Raw genomic sequence first — 21679 nt, forward strand, 5'->3', positions numbered from 1 at the left:
TTGTAAGAGCTCAGAAACAAAATTGGTTTTGTGTTTTTAATCCCAGATCCAGGGTGCTTCTGACAAGCTTTTGTGGTGAAAATGCCAGTTAACAATACATTCAGGCCTGCCTCTGATGAAATCAAAATAATTATGGACCAAGCCTGTAAGTTGCTAATGATCTTATGCAGCCTGCTTCATTTGTTTAATGACAATTTAAAATACATTATTGTACCTTTGAAACATTTTCATTGACTCTTATTTGGGGAGAGGATAGATAATAAATATTGTTACGTTTTGCACACTGTACAGACATGCTAAAGAGAAATTTATTTCTGCTGTTGTTTTTGTTTTTATTTTTTAAGGGGGAAGGACAGCGAGAGAGAGAGAGGCTAATTCAAGAAGGAAAATATACTTAATAGGCCCATCTCCTATTTTTCATACAACAACCCAGGTGGGATTTTGTGCCTGAGGGAGCCTAGAACTCCTAGTCTTCTGATTTCTAGATCAGTTCCTTAACTGGATGTCATTATGTTATCTAATTATGATGTCAAGTGGTTCTAAAATGCGGGAGTTTTAAACCCCTATAGATTAAAATATGATAAAAGGGATATAATTGGTGTAATACACAATCGCCTGGATACTCACAAGTGCTTGCGGGTAGGCACATGGTACACCAGTTTGCAGATACTACATTGGCTTTCTATTATCTTCTGGGTACAATGCAAAATGCTGCTTTTGACCGATAAAGTCTCTCATGGCCTATCCATGGATAAACTGACCTTTGAATTTTTAACCAAAATACATGAAAAATGTGCTTTCTGCAGATAAGTGTTTGCATATATTTTATTTTCACAATTGGCTTATCGTAGCTAATCCATAGATCATACATTTTTCATGGTACTATATTTTGGTTAAAAATTTGAGGACCACAGATGGGCTTATCCATGAGTAAATACAAATTATATTAGTAATTTAAAAAAACTGTTACTGTCTTTACTGTCTTTATAAGTCCATCCATGGATAAGTCTAATCAATTTGGGGGGGGAGCTGTATTTTGACACCTAAAATTATTCACAAGTAATTAATTGATCTACAAGTATTTGGGGTTATAACTGGTCATGTCTCTTGAAGTTCTTATGTTCTAAATATTTTTTTTCATTTTCATAACATATAATCACATGTAGACTATTATATAGCCAACATCATATTGTATTATTAAATGTTTACATCAATTCATCTTACCATCAACTTCCAAAAACAATTATTGGCTGTTCTGCTTCCTTGCACCATATTTGTACCTTATCCATCACTTTCTTCTCCCTCTCTCCTCCCCCTCCCTACCTCCTTTCTTCCCTCTGTCATCCTTCTCTACTTTTCCTTCCTCTCTCCTTCTCCTCTCTCCCATTTCCACTGGCAATACTTCTGTTCAATGTTCATTACAATTGCCTTAATCTACTATATAAAATAGTAGACATCTCACTTTGTTCATCATCTTAAAAGTTCTATATATGTCCCTGTTTCATATATTTTAACCATGCTTAATTGTCCTTCTATTGTTATATTCAATCAATTAGCAACTCAGTTTAATTATCATGTATAAAAGTGAATCACAAACCTCTGCTTTACAATCTCCTCATATCAGTTTCATATTTGTCCATATTCCATATATTTTAACCTTTATTTAATTATCTTTCCATTATCATATTCAGTCAGTTAGCAACTCCATTTTATTGTCATATTTAGGAATATACCCCTTAGTTTAGCCAAGCCACCATCAAAAAGATCTTTTATATTTCTCTTTGTTGGGGCGTATCTCCTACTTCAATTTTCCTTATGCCACTGACAACCTCTTTTGTCTGCTTTTTATTCCCTTTTGTTGGACACATCCCCCTTTTACAATTTTCCCTATGGAGTTTTTTGTCTGCTTTTTATTTCCCTCAATTTCTATCCTTTCATTATCTTGCCCCCCTTCTTCTTTGCCTTCTTCTTTAAATACCTTGTTCTCTGGGTTCAGAATTCTATTTAGGCTTGCTTTTATTGATTTATACATATATTTTTTTATAATTTCACATAGTTTTTCAAATTCCCAGCTTTCCATGATGTCCAGTTCCAAAGTTACAGTTAGTTATACAGTTCTTATTTCAGAGTTCTGATCCATCTTAAATTTATCTACTTTAGCTGCTGTGGGGAAGAGCGATGGGAGCCATCTTTGTCCTTTGTTCTTCCTTAATGTCCAGTTCCAAAATTACAGTTAGTTATACAAGTCTTGTTTTGAGGTTCTGGTCCACCCTAAATTAAATTCAACTACTGTGAAACCGGAAGTGAAGCTGGAGCCATCTTAATCTTTTTCAGAAAAAAAGGAAGAAATAAAAAACCTTCATATTTCCCAGTTCTTGACTCTGTTATTATTTCCTTTCCTTGCCACTCCTCACCTTTCATTGGTCATAGCTGCTCAAAATATATTAATTGGAACAAGCTTGCATATGGCCAAAACTCGGGTATGTTTCTTCTTCGCCTCCTGCTTTTCCAAGTTATGAATTACGGTGGTTGGTTAATTAGAATTTTCCACATAGGTAAGATTAGATTATCAGTTGTCAATGAAGAGATAGTGCTTTTTTCTTGATCTTTCTCCCTTGTTGCATTCCATCTCTCATTAATTAGGATTGCTTGACACTCGGACAAAATAAATCTTCACGCTCCTAGATGCCTTTAAAAACACAATCTTTTCAACTCAGAAGCCAAATTTAGAGTTAATATTTGAATGGGTTTGTCACTTCTCTGCTTTCTCCTTTTCTGTCCGAATTGTTTCAAACAAATGGCTTGTTGGGTGGGGGCTAGTGTTTCAACCTTCCATTCCCTTTCCTTCCTTCCTTCCTTCCTTCCTTCCTTCCTTCCTTCCTTCCTTCCTTCCTTCCTTTTTGAAAAATCTTGGTCTGACCTGACCATCAATATTATTTATGCTCTCAAGATTCTTTGCCTTTTCCAAATTTGATTTATGAGTGTGGGTTAGATGAATTTTCTTACCAGTCTTTCATCTCTTCCTCACACTCCTGTTCATTTGCTTTGGCTGGAAGTCAGCTTCTTGTGTAGCATGTTGCCATGCTGCTGCCCGTACTCTGATTCAGAGATCAAATGTCCAATCTGCCTCCCCCTGGGTCTGATGGGATTCTGCCCCTTCTTCGCCCCCCCTCCAGGGGGTTTCCATTCTAAAACATATCTCAGATATGGTTTCTCAGACAGAGTTCATGTGAAACTCTTGAGAGCACACATACACCCACATCTGTCCAGCTGAAGAACTTCCGGTCAACTCCCCTCATATTCTAAATCTTGATAGGCTCTTTATTGGATGATGAGTGCTCATTGTCTTTTGATTATTTACAAAGAAACTGTCCCTGAAAATCTATATTCCATTGGTGGTAGTAATCAGGCAATAGATTATATAATAGTTCCATATTTCATTGCCCACTGAATGAATCCTACCACAATAAGACTAAACTATGGATGCAATGGCAAGTAGAAATGCTTTAACATACATTATTTTGTTTGGGTTGATTGAGATAAATATGTAAGAATAATTTACTTCAATCAGCACAAAATTGTTATCTCAGATCACTTTTTAAATATGACCTATAATGAATACAACACCCATTAGTTTAAGCATGCTGGCAGAGGAATTCTGGGAGTTGCTGAGATTGATTTACATTGGTTTAAGCAAATAAAATTGAAAATTCCATTTTTTTAATATATGGCAAAGGGCAGTTATAATGTATTAATAAAATTCTATGCTACTCTATTAACATAGTATGTGTGAGTAGCACAGAAATCTCAATATTCATAGTACTTTAGTTTATCTTCTTCTAATTCCCTCACCATCTGGATGAAAGGGAATAAAACTCCTTGTGCCTGTGACTAGAGACTAGAAGTTTGAAACTCTGTCCAGAATTTCTTAGTGCTGTTTTAATTTTTGCCCATATGGAGTAGAACCATGGATTGAGAAGAAAGAAATAAGTGGGAAAAACAAGACTGACAGTATAAACAAGCTCTCATTTTGGTACTGTATTTGCCTGTCAGTATTGTTGTGAAAAAGAACTGGCAGCATAACTGAAAAAAGAATTCATTGAAGTTCTCTTTTTGTTATCGCATCATCTGTTTGTGATGATAGAATCTCCAAAAGCCTTTAAGGAAAGGATTACATAGGTCAGTAATTTAGGATGTCTGATTCTTTCTAATGTAATTTGGTTGGCAGAATTCCAAGAGTGACCAGCTACTGTTTTAGATACTTAAGTATTTTTCCTCTGAAATGGTGTCTGCCATTTGTACCAAGTAGTATTTGTAACTATTCTTAAAGGAATCACCTCTTCTCAGATTAGATGAGAAATAGTCTATAGAATATACAAGGCAACTCTATTTTTATGACTTGAAAAGATGTTCAACATCAATTTTGTTATTCTTAAGTACTGCAAAACTGGACATAACATTGTGTAGCTCTTAATACAGCATCTTGTTCATAAAAGAGAAAGTTCAATATTAAATAAATAAACATTAAATTTGACTTTTAATTTCCAACCACCATAATTTTCTCATAATTTCTTATTTATTCAATAAAATATTCATATTTGTGTGCGTGTGTGTGTGTGTGTGTGTGTTTTCATAGATTTTCATGGGTATAGGTATGCAGCTCTTGGCATATTTGGGTCTTTTCCCATGTAAGATTGACAGCATCTTGGCGACATTTTGACGAGGTCACACTCGTCATCTTCAGGCTGGTGCCTTTGGCTTTGTGTTGTGCGAGCAAAGCATGATCGGAGCTGCCGTTTTTCTATAAATATAGGTGGGTGGGTGTGGAATGTTGGTTTTGTTGCTTTAAATGGATTGGTTGGCTGTGTTGTCACATCTTGATTGGTTGATGGAATTGATGTTTGCTGAGGGTGATTGGTGATGATGTCCTGTGTTGTTCTGGGTCCTGTGTCAGTTTTTGTGGCTGGGAGTCACTTATTGACTAGGGCTAGTTTCCAGATGTCTGGTAGGTGGGAGGTATCATCACATTTATTCATGTTGTGAGGGTGTTTCTCTATTTCGATAACTTCCATAATTATTCTTTTGTTGAAGTGTTCAGTTTTGGAGAGTAATTTGGTTCCTTCTAAATCAATTTCATGTCCTGTTGCTTTAAGGTGCTGGAAGAGGAAGGAAGTTTTTTCTTCTTTTCTGACTGCGTTCTTGTGTTCTGAGATTCGTGCATTTTGCATGGTATTTTATAGATTCCTTTGGTTTTCTAGCTGGATCTTGTCTTTGGGGTTTCTTAAGATGTTGGCTATTTTTTGCTCAGTGCCGAAGGCTGTCTCGATATTGTGTTTGTGGAGAGTTTGGCTGATTTTATCTGTGGTGCCTTTGATGTAAGGGAGGAGGGTGATGTCATTGTCCTGTTCTGTGTCTTGGTTCTTGGGGGGTGTCTCCCTTTGGATTAGGTTAATAATTGTGTTTTTGGGGAATCCGTTGGAAATTAATACATTTACGAGGGTGTGTAATTCAGTTTTCAAGTGGTCTTTGACAATTAGGTATTTGGTTCTGGAGATGAGAGTCTTGGCTACAGAGTTGATCTGTGCAGGGTGGTGATGGGATTGTATGCTTAAGTAGCAGTTGGTGTGTGTTTTTACTGGTAGATGGTATGTCCTAGGGAGCCATTGGGTTTTTTGTAGATTAGGACGTCTAGAAAGGGAAGTTGGTTGTTTGCTTCTATTTCCATAGTAAATTGTATTTTGCGGTGTAGGCTGTTGAGATGTGTGAGGAAGTTGTCCAGTTTTTCTTTCCCATGTGACCAAATTATGAAACTGTTATCTACATATCTAGGCCAGAGTTTGGGTTTGTGTTCAGATTTGTCTAAGGCGTTGGTTTCAAAGTGTTTCATGTATAGGTTTGTGATGACAGGTAAGAGGGGTGATCCCATAGATGTTCCTTCTATCTGTTTGCATCTTTATCCATTGTGGATGAAGTATGTGTTGGTTAGGCAGTGGTTGGTCAGATCTAGGATGTGTTGTGGGGGGCTGTATTTGTTTTGGATATCTGTCAAGGCTTCTTTAATAGGCACTTGGGTGAAGAGGGATATGACATCGAAGCTCACAAGTGGGTCGCTGGGTTATAGGTTTTGTTTCTTTATTGTTCTTTGAAGTGGATTGAGTTTTGTACGTGTGAGGTGATGGATTCTGCATAGGGTTGGAGTTGTTTGGCAAGAAATTTAGCAAGTTTCTGTAGAGGTGAGCCTGTGGAGCTGATTATGGGTCTGAGTGATGTTCCTTCTTTGTGTATCTTGGGGAGACCATAGAGCTTGGGACATCTGGATGATTTTTCTCTGGGGATGATTCTTTTGCTGGATCTCTTCACTGATGGGAGAGGCTTTTATTTTGGATTTGTTGGGTTTTTCCAGGTAGGTGGTGGGGTCTGTGTTTAGAGGTTTGTAAGCGGGGTCTTGTAGAAGGTTGGATAGTTTGGCTTGGTTGTCAGATGTGTTCATCACCATAGTGGCATTACCTTTGTCTGCTGGGAGAATGATTATGTTGTTGTCTTTCTCAAGTTGGTGAGTGCTTTTCGTTCTTCTTTATGTAAGTTGCTTCTGGGTGGATTGCTGGAGCAGAGGATGTTGGTGACAAGTCTGATTTTATTGGCTTCATCTGGGTTGATATTGGTAGGGTAGCTTCAACTCCGCATATGATGTTTTCAGTGGGGATGAGTTTGGGGGTGCCTGCATTTCACTGTTGGGTTTATCTACCATATTATAAATGAAAAAATAAACAGTAAAAAACAATAAAATAAATACTGAAATGTTTAAAAAGAATCTAAGTGGGATTGTTTAGTCATTTTGATTTAACTAACAAAAGTTTTGTTGACTACAATTCAGTTTCTGTCTAAACATTTCTGAAAATCACCACTAGAAATATACAATCTATTTATTATACTATCATTATCACTTTGAAGTTCAAGATCTCACTATACTATCTCCCATACCCAACAGCCAGATCTCCAAGAAATATATGTTATTTTTCAAAATAAGCTAATGAATGCAAGCATTGAAACAATTAAAATATTTCCTTTAAAGATGTACTAAGTATGATTATAATTCACTGTATGATAATCAGCGGTGGAATTCAGCCAGTTTCCCCTACTTTGGGAGAACCGGTTGTTAACTTTCTGATCAGTTTGGTGAACTGGTTGTTGGAAGAAATCATTAAGAGAACTGGTTGTTAAATTATTTGAATCCCATCACTAATGGTAACTGATAAGATAGTTCAGCTGAATTAAAGGTGGTTACATCTGATTGAAGAAGATCATTTATTAGATTTATACAGACAACTGAAATAAAGCATTTACTTTTAATGAAAAATACACATAGTATCAAAGAATTACTATAAATTAGAAAAACTAAACATCCAGATTTTCTTGCATCATTTTCAATATTCTTTGATTTTCTGCATGTTAATTATTTTTAAGTAAAGTTTGAATGCCTTAGTTACAGGGTAAACAAAAAATGTTTCCTCTGCTCTGAAATAAACCCTATAACTATATTAATTTTTTATATTGCTATACTATTACTTATTTATAATAGAACTATACGTTATAGAACAAGTTATTTGAACAAACTGGCACAATTTTGCAGTGCTTAGAAAAGGACAGCAAATAACCATCTGAAAAGACAAGTTAAAAGAGATTCCAAGAAAATGCAATAGATGCTATTTACCTGAAAAACAGTACTTTATTCTTCTACATTCAGCATTTTCTCTTCAGATAAAAGCATTCAGATAGAACCTTATAAGGTTTTGCTTTTCATGTAATAGCTGTCAAGGTTAAGTGACCAAGGGTAAGGAACACTGGTCATCTACAAAAAATGACCATCTAACAAGTGAATTTCACCATGCAGCTGATACTTCATCATTTTATATAGCTGTTTGAAATTTGTTCATGGTTCTTGAATGTGCAATGGTTCAGCTAAGATTATACATTCTGGCTGTTTCCACAGTTTTGGAGCCCAAGTAATACCTACAGGTAAACTTTCCAAAACAGCTGATCATGGGAGCGACAAACACCTTTATTGCTAACAGGTGACATTGGGCATATCACAGTCTACTGGGACCATACTGCTCCCTGCTCCAGGTTTTCCATAAGCCAGACATTTCCATTTGGAATTGGTACATTCAAATCCATTATCAACTATATTAAACTATTATTTTCTATATCTAAGGTATATATTTTGTATTTTTGACTCACTGTTGCTTCTTGAACCATTTCCTGCAATTTTCATGGTAGGATTTCAGTAGTTTGCTATTGCCTGCTTCCTAGGACTGAGAAGAATGACTGGCCTGAGTTCACCTAGCTTGCTTTGTGCCTAAAACAGAACTAGAAATCACACTCTCCTGGCTTCTGGCCTGATCTCTTAGCCACTACACCAAATTGTCTCTCTACACCTAAAGCATGGGTGTCAAACTTGATTTCATTGCGGGCCGTATCAGGGTCATGTTTGACCTTGGGTGGAGGGATGGCAATGGCCAGCTATATGTCACTCATGTCAGGGGTGCCTGTGGTGGCTCAAGAGCTCTGCCAGCAAAAATGGGCTGTTTCCAGGGTAGCCTTGCATGTCAGATCTAAGATCCAGCCCCTGGGGCCTTGACTTTGACACCCCTGACCTAAATATACATTTTCTAGGCATCAACTACACAGTTATTACTTTATTTTTGTTTTCGTGGCTTCTTATGTCTCTTGGGTTTGTCACCAGATTTGAGATCCAAACACTGTGTGATGGGATGACTTCCAATTCTTGCTCCAGCATCTGCCAACCTAGCTATTCAAAAGCATGCAAATGCAAGTCAATAGGTACTACTTTGGTGAGAAGGTAACAGCATTCCATGCATGTCAGCATATAGCCATGCCAGTTCCATAATCATGGAACTGTCTTCAGAAAATTGCTGGCTTCCTCAGAAAGAAAACAGAGATGATCACACCCTCTAGAGTAAGACACGACTAGACAAGGAAACTTTTACCTTTATGTCTCTGTCAGGTTGCATCTTCATAGACCCTAATATGAGCTGAATTTTTTTTGTTCCATGTTTAGCCCAAGTCTCCAACAATGTTGGATTTTTGTCCTGATGTCATCCCAAATTAGCCATCACAGTCTTACTTGGGGATCATTAAATTAATCACACACAAATCAAAAATGGTAAAGTAGCTGGACCTGTTTTAATATTTGTAGAATTGTGAGCATGGATTTGTGGACTTCAGTTTTGCATCACTTGTCACACATAAATTCATAAAGGCTAAATTAGAAATATTGAAATCCCAATATAAAAATGAGATAGGAAGAATCTGGCAAAAAAAGTCTGTTCCATTAACCCATTTAGTGTAGTTAGCAAGCTCTGTGCTCGACGCCTTCTTGGAAAAATATTTGCCTGACATTTTAGAGGAATAGTAAACCAATATTGGAGAAGAATATTTGACCCTTGTTCGGTATCTTATTTTACATTATTGAATAGGAAAATACTCTGGCTATCAATGGAATACCTTTATGTTTCCTTTATTGATTTAAAAGTGGCATTTGACTGTATCCCCAAGGATATTCATTGGAAGAAATTGGCTGCTACATGCATTGATCAATATTTCTTGAAAATAACACTCTGAAGATCATCTTTCACTTGCATTTCACAACCTTAAAGGGGTGAGGTGTGCTTACATGTTTAAACCATTGGCTTTTAATGCTTATATCAATTCACTTGTACAAAAGTTGACAAAATCTTTCCCCTCAAACCCCATTAGTTTACAGATCTGCATTGGCATTATTACAGGCTGATGATCTAGCAGTCCTTTTACTAATACCAAGTGGGTTTTCTACAAAAGGCAAATCTGCATTTTCTACATGTCCTATTGCACAATGAGTGCAGGAAAGGACTACATCCTCCCACTCCCTCCCCTCAATCTACTGGAAATGCACCCTACGACACCTATATTTTATTTCTATTCAAAACTCCTTTTTTTTACTGCTCTTACATCACACTCCCTTCCTCCCTCCCCCACCAGAGAAAGGAGGGGAAGGGGAAGGGGAAGAGGAAGGAAGATTTATCTTGCTCACTGCTAGCTTCCCTCAAGAAAACTCATGGGGAGGCTGATAGGATGATGAAAATTGCTTCCAGTCCCACTGACGTTTTTCCCAGCCCATGCTCATTCTACACTTCTTCTAAGCTTCATATGTTTAGACTATAACTGTGTGCTAAATTATTTTGCTTAGATCTGACATTTCAGCATCTTTAACAAGGATCATTTGAGTTTCAAAATATAGTTTATTATTAATAGACATTACATTAATCCTAGTGAGGCATGCTTTAGATGACAGCCAGAAATTCTCTTTAAGGACACATCTTTTAGACTACTTATTAATTTATCATAATTTAAACTCAGCTTGTCCATTTATTTGTAAAACATTTAAATTATATTAAATAATAATATATTTAAAATACCGTAACTTTAAAGGAATAATGGTATTTTAGTTAACCTTACATAATAAAGGAAGATTTTTGGTTATTTCCCCTTCCTTAGCAAGTGTCAGCAATTCAAAAGTAATTCTTTAAATTTACATATCAAAATATTATCCAATAATAACATTTCCCATTATATACCTCTTTATAGCTCAAGCAATCATTTTCCATTGTCCAAATAATTGAACACATGTGTTATATTTTGTCCGTGGGCAAATTCCAAACATTGCTGAAATCAAATTAACAAAACATGCTAAAATACAATTTACCCTACTTTACAAAAATTAGTAATTCTAAACCAGGTAAGTTTCTTGAACTTTATTCAATGTTCAGTTCTGAATTCAAGTAATTCTAATATATTTCACACATACAAATATTACATGGCTAAAATATTATGTCAATAATGTCACCTCTGAAAATTTGTATGTGTTATTTATCCAGTGTAATGAATATTTAATTGATATGAGGTCTTCATATCTTTTTTCACCTTTATCAAATATTAAATTCAGGACTCCATCCTGAAGAGGTTTCTCCATTTAACTGTGGACACCAGCTTGACTTTTGGGGCCTACTTCCATTTGTGACCAATTAGGGAGTTATATATGCCTATCATACCCTCACACCATCTATAGTTACAAAGGGCACGTATACATACACAAATTACATTTCACCATGAAGAACTGAGAGCAGCAATGTCAGAGTTGCTAATGAAGTCAGAGTCTGTGTTTTGCCTTCTTGTATATAGTACTCAATAGTTGTAGCACTAACACATATGGTAAATGTTAGATTCGGGCAACGAGAGAACAGACTTCAGACGGTAGTGACATACAGCTCTTTATTAGTTAGGTAGTAGTGATCCAGCTTGCTTTGGGGTCGGGCAGCTCCCCTTTTATAGGGAGCTGGCAGACCTCCCGTCCAATCAGAACAACCCCTTGTTCCCGCCCTAGTGGCGGACCTGAGTGGAGACTACAGCGGTTTATGTAAATATCTAACAGTAAACTTACAGTTTTGTTTTATGGATGTGCACCTTTCTGAATTCAGCCACTGCACTCTATGCAAACCTCTTCACTGGCACTTGTTCCTGTGGTGTATATTTTGGAATTCTTCATGTACAGCTCCTGTGACAAGTAGCATCTGAAAAAACTGCTTGGTGCCTCATTAGCACCGTCAATCTGATAATTATCTTCTGCTTATTTAAATTTTGTAAAAATAAAAAGTTAGGGAGGCTGAGGCTCAGCCATTACTATGTTCAGATCGTTAAATTCCAAGAAATTTTTTTAAAAATGGAATGTTTCTATGTATGTGTTTGTTTGAGTAAGAAAAATTGGGAAGGGAGGGAAGGAGAGAAAGATAGATAAAATGAAGGGTATAGAAGGTAATCTATATGAAGAAAGACAATGTGGGGGGTTTGAGGGGGTGAGATAATCCCGACTGAACTATTTTTATGTGTGGATTTATTATGTGACAGCTGTGTGTTTGTGATTATGTTGTTTATTTGGAGAAAAAATTTTTTTTGGAGATGATCTTCTTCAGGAAAATACATTTGGGATTTATTTATTTATTTATTTATTTATTTATTTTTCAGGATTTATAGACCGCCCCCTCTCCCCGAAGGGACTCGGGGCAGTGTACAGGTGTCTCATTAAAACGAATACAAAAGATAAATATCCTATAGCCTTAAAAATGAATTAAACCTAATACAGCTGTACAGAAAAGTAAAAATTAAAAGCAACTAAAAAGCATACCCCTAAAAAACTTAAAAATGCAGGCTTGAGGAACTAAAATTGGGAATTAGGCCAGGCCGGCTAAATTGAACAGGTGGGTTTTTAGCTTCTTACGGAAGGAGCGGAGGTCGGTGGTAGTCCTGATATCCAGGGGGAGGTCATTCCAGAGGGTCAGGCCCATCACAGAGAAGGCCCTACTCCTGGGCATCGCCCGCTGGCATTGCCTAGTGGACGGCACCCGGAGGAGTCCCTCTCTGTGAGAGCGAATCGGCCGAAGGGATGTATGGGGCAGGATACGATCCCGCAGATAACTAGGTTTGGAATACTTGATTTATAGATGATTTGTGGCATGTGTTCTCTTCTTTTGTAAACTAGACATTTTGTGGAGCAAAAAAATGTTAATTAAGTGGAATAGATTTGTTATCCAACTTCACTAACTAATATTTCTAACAAATGGATATTCAATGCTACATATGGTAGTATTTTATGAATACCCACATCTTAAGTTATTTTCTAATTCAGTAGGATAGCCACTTTGCAACAATGCCAGCATGTTCCTTACGAGCCCCAAATACAGGAGATCTTTATTTAATTAGTGATTTAATGTGAGGCATATTGAAATCTTTAACTGATAAATGTTAAGCAATTACAAATGTAGTTGCATTTTATTCTTTTGTTTTGGGAAAAGGATATGCCAGAACCTCTTTCTTTAAAGAGGCAAAGTCCTAATGAACATGTACTGCTGCCCTGGTCTCAACAAATGGCAGCTTATTATTTCTTTTATTACTGGATTCTCAAGGGGACATGGGGCTGAGGTATAGACAGTAGGTGATTTTGATGAAAATATGCAGGAATACTTCCAGGCAAAAGGGGCTGAAGTATTTTTTTTAAGTTCAGAGAGAAGAAATAACAGTGGATCGGGCAGATGTCATCCTGATTCACTAAGACATAAAAAGGAGAAGAAGGTACAGCTCAGTCAACTTGGAAGTTTCTGCTAACATAGCCAACCTCAATAAAAGTAGTTTTAGCTTTTGTGGAGTTGATTTTCTTCTGTGTCTACTTGGTGCAGCAGACACTGGTTTAAGTTGGGTACAAGCAAGAACAATGGAGTCTATTGCTGACTTGACACAATTTTTACAGCCTGGAAGTACTGAGGCAGCCCCCTTGGTCCTCTTTTTCATCTAGGGAGAACCTGAAAACAAAACAAACCAATTATGTGCATGCTCAGAGGTTTTGCTCGCACGGGGCTACACACGCTCCCGATTCTAAAGGTAAGAGGATTTCATGCCTATGATGCCTATGATCAACCTATTTTCCAAAGCTTCTGAAGGCAGGAAAAGTAGCAATGGGTGGAAACCAATCAAGGAGAGAAGCAACCTAAAACTAAGGAGAAATTTCCTGACAGTGAGAACAATTAACAAATAGTGGAATGGCTTACTTGTAGTTGTTCCATCACTGGAGATTTTAAAGAAGAAATTGGACAGCTATTTATCTGACATGTTCTAAGTTCTTCTGCTTGGGTGGGGAGGGGGTGAAGTGGAGGACTTGTGAGGTCTCTTCCGACTCTATTATTATATTCTATTATCCTGTTATTCTTTCTATGACCACATGAATCCATCCATCAAGTCCAATGAAAGTCTGGAATGGTATAGGATCTCCTGCCATGGACAGAGGATTGGATTGGAAGACCTCCAAGGTCTCTTCCAATCATCTATGTTCTATATGGCATCCATAAGACTGAAGATTACTAAAACAGAATATGGCCCTTAATTTTTTTCTGTCTGCACATAGTTCATAATTCATTATGAACATTTTACCTTAAACATCTGATGGATTGATCACTTTTCTGCTTGCAGTTGTTTTTTTATTTTTAGCTTCTTACGGAAGGAGCGGAGGTCGGTGGTAGTCCTGATATCCAGGGGGAGGTCATTCCAGAGGGTCAGGCCCATCACAGAGAAGGCCCTACTCCTGGGCATCGCCCGCTGGCATTGCCTAGTGGACGGCACCCGGAGGAGTCCCTCTCTGTGAGAGCGAATCGGCCGAAGGGATGTATGGGGCAGGATACGATCCCGCAGATAACTAGGTTTGGAATACTTGATTTATAGATGATTTGTGGCATGTGTTCTCTTCTTTTGTAAACTAGACATTTTGTGGAGCAAAAAAATGTTAATTAAGTGGAATAGATTTGTTATCCAACTTCACTAACTAATATTTCTAACAAATGGATATTCAATGCTACATATGGTAGTATTTTATGAATACCCACATCTTAAGTTATTTTCTAATTCAGTAGGATAGCCACTTTGCAACAATGCCAGCATGTTCCTTACGAGCCCCAAATACAGGAGATCTTTATTTAATTAGTGATTTAATGTGAGGCATATTGAAATCTTTAACTGATAAATGTTAAGCAATTACAAATGTAGTTGCATTTTATTCTTTTGTTTTGGGAAAAGGATATGCCAGAACCTCTTTCTTTAAAGAGGCAAAGTCCTAATGAACATGTACTGCTGCCCTGGTCTCAACAAATGGCAGCTTATTATTTCTTTTATTACTGCAGTAAATCCATCAGTCTCAAGCTGTAAATCCAGTCCTGGTTCAAAACACAAAAGCAAGCAATCAAAGAAGCAGCATTGAAAGGGATAAAAATGTGCTTTGGAAGTGAAGAAATGAGCCCAGATCAAATGCCAGGGATTTCTATAGGAAGTATTATGTTATGCTAATAGTTACAGAGGGCCTCCAGGGATCAATGTAGTTCCATTTTCTCAGGCCAAGTTACTTTCTCCTCAGTATCAAGAAACCATCCAAGAACCCAAAACCAAGAACCCATCTAAGCACAACTGATCTAGCTGCTGGGTTGTCTTTTTAGGCTATGTCAAAAAAAAGCTCTAGCTAAGTTCAGGAGTCTCTTGGCATGCTTGGGCATGGTATTATCTCACTGTCTCTTAAGTTGAGTTGTGGCTCTCTTTACCCTCAGATGATTGGATTCTCAAGGGGACATGGGGCTGAGGTATAGACAGTAGGTGATTTTGATGAAAATATGCAGGAATACTTCCAGGCAAAAGGGGCTGAAGTATTTTTTTTAAGTTCAGAGAGAAGAAATAACAGTGGATCGGGCAGATGTCATCCTGATTCACTAAGACATAAAAAGGAGAAGAAGGTACAGCTCAGTCAACTTGGAAGTTTCTGCTAACATAGCCAACCTCAATAAAAGTAGTTTTAGCTTTTGTGGAGTTGATTTTCTTCTGTGTCTACTTGGTGCAGCAGACACTGGTTTAAGTTGGGTACAAGCAAGAACAATGGAGTCTATTGCTGACTTGACACAATTTTTACAGCCTGGAAGTACTGAGGCAGCCCCCTTGGTCCTCTTTTTCATCTAGGGAGAACCTGAAAACAAAACAAACCAATTATGTGCATGCTCAGAGGTTTTGCTCGCACGGGGCTACACACGCTCCCGATTCTAAAGGTAAGAGGATTTCATGCCTATGATGCCTATGATCAACCTATTTTCCAAAGCTTCTGAAGGCAGGAAAAGTAGCAATGGGTGGAAACCAATCAAGGAGAGAAGCAACCTAAAACTAAGGAGAAATTTCCTGACAGTGAGAACAATTAACAAATAGTGGAATGGCTTACTTGTAGTTGTTCCATCACTGGAGATTTTAAAGAAGAAATTGGACAGCTATTTATCTGACATGTTCTAAGTTCTTCTGCTTGGGTGGGGAGGGGGTGAAGTGGAGGACTTGTGAGGTCTCTTCCGACTCTATTATTATATTCTATTATCCTGTTATTCTTTCTATGACCACATGAATCCATCCATCAAGTCCAATGAAAGTCTGGAATGGTATAGGATCTCCTGCCATGGACAGAGGATTGGATTGGAAGACCTCCAAGGTCTCTTCCAATCATCTATGTTCTATATGGCATCCATAAGACTGAAGATTACTAAAACAGAATATGGCCCTTAATTTTTTTCTGTCTGCACATAGTTCATAATTCATTATGAACATTTTACCTTAAACATCTGATGGATTGATCACTTTTCTGCTTGCAGTTGTTTTTTTATTTTCCCTTGGGGAAGGGAAGGGAAGGAAGGAAGGAAGGAAGGAAGGAAGGAAGGAAGGAAGGAAGGAAGGAAGGAAGGAAGGAAGGAAGGGTTGCTTCTTGTATTTCATCTTTTTTGCTGATTCTTCACACATTGTATGGCCATTGTGTAAAATAAAAACATCAGAGCAATGTTGCATGTATGATTTTCCAAGGCTTCAGAGGCCCTCAAAAGGAGGGCCTTCTCACCTGACTTCCAGGTGTCTCCGGAGAGGAGAATCCAAAGGAGAGAAAAGGAGGCTTTTCCGGAAAGGCTTCTTTTATTTGGGTCAGAGGGGTGTGACACACCACCAGTCAAGGCATGCATTTTTTAAATTTTTGACATGCTGAGCCAAAAATGTTCACCATCACTCCACTATAACATGGAAAGTGTCACAGGCCAACTGTAAATAAAATATATATTTTTTATTTTTTATTGTCAGTATTTTATTCCACTGCTGAAGTAAAAGCTATCATTCTTCCAAACAGGAGAATCAGCTGCTAGGATGCCAAAGGATTTCTGTTCAATAGAGGGCTTTCAGTATTCAAGAGTCACTCATTTTGAAAGACATTATATTCTACTCATCACTAGCTATGTCAGAAATTATATCTACAGTTGTAGCAGCTGTTGCATCTTATGGATGAAAAGTCCCAGTGTTTACCTTAAAATGCCAGACTCCTTTACACAATCAACATCCACAGTCAAGCCTCTTCCAGCTGCCATGAAAGCATGTCTGGAATAAATGATGCATGCAGGACAGCTTGGGTATATGACAATAGTCGCAGAACCAAATTCTTTTGTTTGAAAAGGCTTTAACTCTCTGGATGAGATATAATACTGCATTATGCTTCTTAGCTGAACAGCTGTGTGTTTATTTTTATGACTGTGCTATATTGAGAGAAGATTCAACTACCCTGTATTGTATTGAATCAGTATTGACTTAGGGAGAGAATATTAGTCTGAACTATATTAGAACACACTGGAGTTGAGTTGGCCATCATGTGTCCATATATTTATTATAAACAATTATTGTAAAGCACTGCCCACTATGGAGAAAAAAGGAAATGGGCTCATGTGGGAAGACAAGCAATCTCTCTAGACAACCTATTCATTCTATTTATATTGTCCAAATTAAACACAAGTAGAATAGATATGGAAGAGGCAATGACTATTTAATTGTTCTCTGCAGGATCTGATGGGACTACCCAGGACATCATTTTTGAAAATGTGCACTGGAGAAACTAATATAGTGCTAGAATGCTGGAAGAATTTATATTATTATAGTGAGAAAAAGTTAAATAACTTTATAGCAGTGTTCCAATATCTCAGGGGTTGCCACAAAGAAGAGGGAGTCAAACTATTCTCCAAAGCATCTGAGGGTAGAACAAGAAGCAATGGGTGGAAACCATTCAAGGAGAGAAGCAATTTAGAATTAAGGAGAAATTTCCCGACAATTAAAACAATTAATTAGTGGAACAACATGCCTCCAGAAGTTGTAAATGCTCCAACACTGTATGTTTTAAAGAAAATCAAGATAACCATTTGTCTGAAATGGTATAGGGTTTCCTGCCTAGTCAGGGGGTTGGACTAGAAGACCTCCAATGTCCCTTCCAACTCTGCTATTGTATTGTATTGTATTGTATTGTATAATTCTATTAAATTAAATTCCTATCTTGTTTCCATTTTTAGTTTTACCTCATATAGTTTTGGACACAAAGCAAATAAAGCTCTGCTTGATTTTCTTGATTATATATTTTACTTAGTCCTCTCGTCTGTTACTCCAAAGTAAGCTTGAGTTTGAAAATGCTGGATATTAATTATGGTAAGTGCAGTTTTACTTTTCTCCCTCCCCACGCTTTTTTTTCTTTCTGTTTAAAAATCCAGTTTTAGAGAACTAGCACAGTTGTATTACAATCTCTAGATAGTTATTTTCAAATAGTTTTGGTTGTTTAATAATGTAAGGAAATCTAAACCCGAGTATGTATTCAGAAGGGCTTTAATAAAGGACTGTAATTTTTGTTGTAGAAAGAAGACAAATAGCTTTTAGTGCAGATGGATAAAAGAAAAGCTTAGATAAAAGAATCACTTAGCTGAGAATGGCATGCTACTGACAACTGAATTTGTATCAACTTATTTGTGGTCTAATAAATGCACAGGTGATATTAAATTGAAGATAACTACATTTTTTAATTAATAAGAACAATGAAATCAATAAAAGTTAAATATGCAGGTATATTCTTGCAAAACAGCTGTTTGGCTTACACTTGACATTCTTAACTTATTTCTATTTCCTTATTTTCCTCTCTCAACTGAGATATGATCTGTTTCATGGGGAACTCCAATCAATGTATTACAGAGCATGTTTCAGAGGATCTAGCTTCCTTACATCTATGCTACAGATTATGCCCAAATTAAAATGTCTGTAGTTGTTAAGGATTTGAAATATCACCAGGGAGACCTAGCCTCAAGTCTATTTTCAGCCATAGAACTTTCCTGGATGACCTTGGGCTCTCAGCCCAATCCAGCTTTCATGGAGATTCTTATAGAAGAATTGGAAGTGTGTGGGGTGGGGGTGGGGTATGTACACTTCTTTGAACTCCTGAAGGACAGGCAAAATAAAAATTCCAGCAATATACAACATTCTTTGCAAATGCAAATGAACTTTGCATTTCTTGCAGGACTAAAAGCCGAGTATTTTAATTTATTCTTGTTATAAGTTGAGGAAAGTTGATTTTGAAATGTATCTGTATGCAAATGCACGTAGTTTATATCTTTCAGAGAAAATAACACATCCTCTGTGTAAACTACATCAATTATGTAAAATAGATTTTAAATAAATGGCAAATAATGCAAGGTAGCCATGCCCTTCTGCAGCTTTAGGTAGTAATCAAATTATGGGAGGAAATTTCAGACTCCTGATGAAATTCACCCTTATCTCACCTGAAACTTCATGAAATTCACCACAATAGCGAAACGCAATAATTAATTTTAATGAAATATCCCTTTGCCCCAATAATTAATTTTAATGAAATATCCCTTTGCCCTGCCCCTAGTAGTCCCCAGTAAAACAGCATTAAAGGACACTGCCCCAAAGGGTGAAGGAGTGGGGGGACGAGGCATTTCTGCTAGTCTTGTTTTTAATAGCTGTCAAATAGAAGCAGACAAAACTATCAAACAATGCATCCACCACAGGGGTGGGTTGCTGCTGGCATTACTGCCTGTTCACTTTGCGTGTGCACGTCAGGCTTTGTTTGCACAAGCGCAGTTGCTTATAAATTGTTCTTCGCACGCGCAGAACATTATAAAATTACTAAAAAACATGCTGGCAATAGCATGGGTGACTGGGGAACTGGTTCAGGGGCGTGGTGAGCCTGTTGTCCCTAGTGGTTCGGTGACCCGGTCACAATTTCCACTACCGGTTTACTCCAACCGGTGAAAACCGGTAGCAACCCATCTCTGATCCACCATTCCCAAATAACTGTATCGGGAGGTCTGCTTATTCATGTAAAAGAGGTCTTTTTGAGATCCTGAATTGACTGTAAATGCCTACAAATTTGCCTATTTACACGTAGAATTGCATTTCATTGAAATTACTGTGAGGCTTCCAGCAGTACAATTAGCAATGGGGGGGGGGGGAGGAGTGGAATAACATTTGCTGAGTTCAAATAAACAAACAAACAAACAAGAGGGGCTGAAGAGCTTCTTTTTGTTTTTTTAATGTTCCAGAAGGAAGGAGGGCAAAAAAAGGACCAGTCTTATTTTTTACACAGTAGGAACCATCCTTCACTAGGCTGGAACTGAGGCTCTTTTGTCCTGGATTCCTAATTTGTTCAGTTTCTACTCTCGCTGTAACTGGATTGAAAAGCTGTGTCAAATGCCCAAAGCAGTGTTTGTCAGCAGGTTTTTCCACCCTGCCCCCATCGACTGAAGGAAGGAAAGGCAGCTCTGTGTTTCTAACAGAAAATCTTTTGCTGGCAGCTCCTTGCTGAAAAAAATGAATCCATGCTAGGGTATAGCCCATTTGTCTGCTGATTAATACAGGCCTTGGGGGAGCTGCTGTGGACTCTCCCATCTCTGCTCTTTCTCTCATGGTGCTCATTTCCCTCCCCCCTCCTTCCATTTTTCCCATCGCTCGGAGAGCTCTGGTTCTCCTCACAGTGAGATTACTTAAACCCCTTTTACAAATGATTATTAGATAGTCTGAAATGCCCTGAATTGTCTTGAAGGTGAAAGTAAGTGCATCACACAGACGCAAACACCCACACAAAGCACAAGCGTTTTTCATTTAGCATTCATTCCTGGCTCATAAAGCATTTGATATTCACACAACACACATGCGTGCGTGCACACACACACACACACACACACACAGATAGAGAAATGTGCCCATCAAAAAAGGCGAGCTGTCATTTAACACCATGGCTACAAGCAACGATGAAAACAGGAACTGTACGGCAGACTGTCATGACGGTAAAATGAATGGCACAGGGGTTCAGTTGGGCTTGATTTATAAGACTTTATTTTCTCACTTTGGTAGACCTTCCTCAGTGGAAGCAGGGAAAGATTTTCATGCACTAAACACTGCATAGTTCAGTGATACAATATGCTGAAGGGTAACAATGATCCATGCATATTCAAATTGTACACCGTTTACACGCTCCTGTTTTCCCTTGGTACCCCATGAGCAAAGTGTACTTACTGCAGTGACCTACCATCGTTCACACTATTTCTGTAAGAAAAAGAAACCCAAAACAATACAAATGTAGACGTCTCTGGACTGCTTTTCCTTTGTGAAAAACCAACCAAAGAGAAAAATTTAAATAATTGAATAAAATAAAAAATTAAAAGAATAAAATGTCTTGAGGCATTTTAAAAATGCAAACAAATGAATTGTATCATAAATGGGTTTTGTTCCGTAGCAACTGAGGCTAAGAAAGAGATGCAAATGTGTTTGCTTGTTGTGTTTATTAGCTATCTCAGTCTTTGAAGCAACTCTAGCCATTGTAGAAACATCTTCAATTCACCACAGGAGTTTTTGTTATTTGCTGAATCCTGGTACATGTTTTATATCAAATATATGGTGTTTAAAATGAAAAAAAAATCAGATAGAATGTGTACCCACAAGCATTTATTACAAGATGCCTGCACAATACTCAAGGAAGGGAAACAAAGAAAGAAGGTATAAGATCAACTGCCTGGCAAACCCTGCCATACATCAAAAACATTTCAGATGCAGTAGAATGCAGCTTCCGAGATCTGCAAGTGGGCTTTGCCCACTGCCCAGAGGCTACCATATGAGACAAATCATGCATTGCAAAGATCACTTGGAAATGGGAGATATATCTAATGTAATCTATCGAAGCCCCTGCAAGGATTGTAGG

Source organism: Natrix helvetica (genome assembly GCF_964273705.1).
Source record: "Natrix helvetica genome assembly, chromosome: 2".
Taxonomy (NCBI): Eukaryota; Metazoa; Chordata; class Lepidosauria; order Squamata; family Natricidae; genus Natrix; species Natrix helvetica.